The sequence below is a fragment of the Meles meles genome, chromosome 11 (genome assembly GCF_922984935.1).
Source record: "Meles meles chromosome 11, mMelMel3.1 paternal haplotype, whole genome shotgun sequence".
NCBI classification, from domain to species: domain Eukaryota; kingdom Metazoa; phylum Chordata; class Mammalia; order Carnivora; family Mustelidae; genus Meles; species Meles meles.
Window position 1 is genome coordinate 92,722,466 of NC_060076.1, and position 3,772 is coordinate 92,726,237.

At 41.1% G+C, this 3,772-nt stretch overlaps 1 non-coding gene across 1 annotated transcript; it reads left to right on the forward strand.

Moving 5' to 3' along the window:
- Positions 1–1,506: 1,506 nt before the first annotated feature.
- LOC123953598 lies at positions 1,507–1,651 on the forward strand. Its single transcript, XR_006820895.1, has one exon. It is a non-coding gene; the product is annotated as a U4 spliceosomal RNA (small nuclear RNA).
- Positions 1,652–3,772: the final 2,121 nt, after the last annotated feature.

Consider the following 3,772-nt stretch of genomic DNA (forward strand, 5'->3'; position numbering starts at 1 on the left):
TACATATTGGAGCTTAATTTGTTAAAAAACAATTTAAGGTGAGTTTTTCTTTTTTTTTAAGATTTTATTTATTTACTTGACAGAGATAGACACGGGTAACTGGACTTGCAGGAATAAAGGCGGGGGGCGTGTCTGGGTGAATCTGTGGACATATGGTATTATTACGGTATGAAGTGCAAGATAAGGAAGGGTAGTAGACACAACTGGGAAGACTAGTCTTTTTTTTTTTTAAGGTTTTATTTATTTACTTGACAGAGATCTCAAGTAGGCAGAGAGGCAGGCAGAAAGAGAGGGGGAAGCAGGCTCCCCACCCAGCAGAGAGCCTGATACAGGGCTCGATCCCAGGACCCCCGGATCACGACCTGAGCCAAAGGCAGAGGCATAACCCACTGAGCCACCCAGGTGCCCCTGAGAAGACTAGTCTTTGTCAAACCATAGAAGATTGTGTATAGTATCCTATGGGATTTGGGATTTTTTTCCTTCTCCACAATGAGGAACCCCAAAGATTTTCCAAAAGAGAGAACATATAGTCAGATTTACATTTCGAATAGATCACTCAAGACTCAAATAGGCAGGTCCAGGTAGGTGACAAAGGCCTGCTTGTGGGCAGCAGAAACTGATGGAGAGGAGGGATGGCTGCCAGAGAGATTTAGACTTAAATAGATAGCACGATGTGATTGATTGGATTTGGAGATGAAAGGGTTCCTAAGATGACTCCTGGGGTTTTGGTTTGGTTGTCTAGTGGATAAAGTAAGTAATAGAGCAAGACAGGTGCATTTATTAAGGGCCAGGCTCTGCTCTTGACTCTGGATATATAGTGATGCACAAGGTATTCATGAGTCCTGTCCTCATAGAGTTAAGCATCTAGAGAAGGGGGCAGACATTAACCCCAAAAAATGCCACATAAAAAAGTGTCATCGCAAATTGTGCTTGTGCCAGGGACTATAATGCAAAAGTGAAGCTATTACAAGACAATAAGAGGAGCACCTGGTATGCAACAGGGAGTTGGGGACATTCTCTCGAAGGAAATAATATATGGGGGGGGTATAGTCAGGACCCAAGAAAAGCGGTAGGCCAAAGATGAAACGCTGAGTAACACCAAATGGGAAAGGAGGACTGAAAAGGCACTAAAAGGCAGAAAGGTGAAAGAGAAAAAAATAGAAGGAAAATTTGTCATGGAAGACAAGTAGAAAATTTCAAGGGATAATGTTCCAATGTTAAATTTAGCACAGAGGAAAAGCAACGTAAAGTCTAAAAAAGACCCATTGGTTCTAAGTGTGAGGTGGTTGGTAATCTTGACAAGCAGCTCACTTAGAATCAGAAGCCAGACCTTCGTGAGTCAGAGAGTGAACGAGAGGTGAGCAACTATCGAAGGGAAGAAAGACCTAACACGGTAGTTAGAGGGGCTCTGAAGCAAAAGAGTTGATTTTAGGATCAGAGAAACTTAACATTACAGAGAGGAAGAACAAGGAAAATTTTTCCCTATTTAAAAAATAAAAAATCTCTAGCTTTGCGCAGTGGCAGTATCGTAGCCAATGAGGTTTATCCGAGGCGCGATTATTGCTAATTGAAAAAATAAAAAATCTCTTCCATACCCTGCATTTATTTCTATCTGCACTTACTTGTGAATTTATTGCGACTGCCCTTGGCTACTGACCCTGAAGAGTCAGGATTCTTCTCTGGGAATGCATAAAACATGAGGTTTGCAGCTTTCCTATCTTTTGGGAGAGCTCAATTCAATTGCATTTTTTAATCATTATCATTATTTCAGAGCCCCTAACTCAGACTAAACGAGCAATCTGGGGCAGTTCTGAGCCTTCGGCTCAGAAAACACAGAGTTGGGCTTCGGTATCTATGCTTCAAATAAAGATGAAGTCTTTATGGTTATAGTGCTTGAACAATAAGCAAAAGAAAACCATAAAGCTTCCTTCAAGCTTGAATTTGACCACACCGTGTGTATCACTGAGTGGGTGGAAGGAAGAAGGCTTACCTTTAATTCAGATGAAATACATCTGAGAAATAATTCTTATCCATTCAAAAGGTCAGCTTTGTATCTCATACCAAAGGTTTTCGGACAAGGGGGCCCACTGCATTCATCTGATTTTCCCGAAGCGAACCTGGTTTTGCACATCCAATTCTACATTTGTTTTTAGAGAGGACAGACTAATGCAAGCACACTTTTCATTCCATTCACTACTAATGAGAAAAGATTACAACTCGGATAACTCTTCCTATCTTACAGCGATAGCAAAACACTACCAAATATAGCCATGTCTAACTATTATGAATATCTTTAAGCTTGGGGACCATAGCGGTAATAGCTAGCACTATAATTAGCTGCTTCATCAGCCTGGCTTGGGAAAACACACTGTGAGTCCTATTCTTGCACTGCCTATCCAGTAGATGACTAATTGCTGATTTAGAAATTCAGACCCACGACTCTGGAGAATGTAACAGTATAAAATGCTTTCTAATTATTCATTAAGAATAAAATGGGCATCTCTTGCATGTCTCCAACCTATTAAAGGTTAATGTTGAGGGTTTTATGCAGGCCATGTTCATAAATTTACAAATTGTGCCCACGAATTTAAATCCCAATAATTCAGCTTATTAAACTACAGTCACATCTTCTCCCTTAAAAGGCAGAATTTTACAAGTAGAATATAAATGTATTCATTGACTTGTGATCACTTACATGGCTTCCAAAACAAGGCAAGTTGCACGTGTGGTCTGATTATTTTGTTAGGTTCTGACATGATTTTCTATTTACCCTTTCTCACGCACTACAATATTTCAATGTGCACACGTGACTATTAGAGAAATACTAATTCACGTTCCTTCTTATGCACCTGAAAGGCAGCCCGAGATACGTTGTCATGGTGTCTGCCATCCAAGCCTAGCTCAGAGGTTCTAGCCAAAAGGAAAGAATCCCTACACCACCCAGGAGTCTCTTTGGGACCTGTGCCTGGGAAGATGATACTTCCCTTTCCAAAAGGGGCTTAAGCCCACTCCAAACTGGTTTTTGGACAGGCTTCTACAGAGGATACCTTCATAGAAGTTGCTGTGAGTTTCCATCGGTCAGGTTAAATCCCACACCAAGCGATTGCCTTCCTATTTAAATTTCCCTACCATTTCCATTTCATAAAATACGATTATCCTTCCTACAGAGAAAGGCACTGGCCCTAGAGGTGGTTGAATTCATGGCAGGTCATTTGTAATAGGAAAATCCATAGAGATTTTTATTCATTTGGCAAACACTTCCAACGTACCTACTGGACTCCAGGAGATGTGAGGGCATGAAACTGAAAAAGATCTAGCTTCATCTCCACAGACTGCCCCATCCCCTCTGCTGGAAACGATGGTGCTTTGCCACGTAGAGATGAAGTGTTAATCATTGGAAACCTCACAGAAAGACATTTTACAATCCCTAAGTTAGCTGTTTCAATTATTTGTACTTTTCAGAGCCAGGATGTTTTCATTTATTCCAACTCCTGGTTTCTCAACCTTAGCCCTTTTGATATTTGGGACTGGATACGATTCTTTATTGTGAGGGGCTGTTCTGGGCATTGCAGGATGTTTAGCGATTTCTCGGGCCTCTACCCACAAGTCTCCAGCAGCATCTCACTCCCGCTAGTGGAGACGACCAAAAATATCTCCACGTATTGCCAAATATTCTCCGGGGGACAAACCTTCGGATCTAACTTGAGTTTGTTCTTCTATAATTCGATGTGACGTTTTTGTTGTTGTTTTTGTTTATTACGGAGACATGATA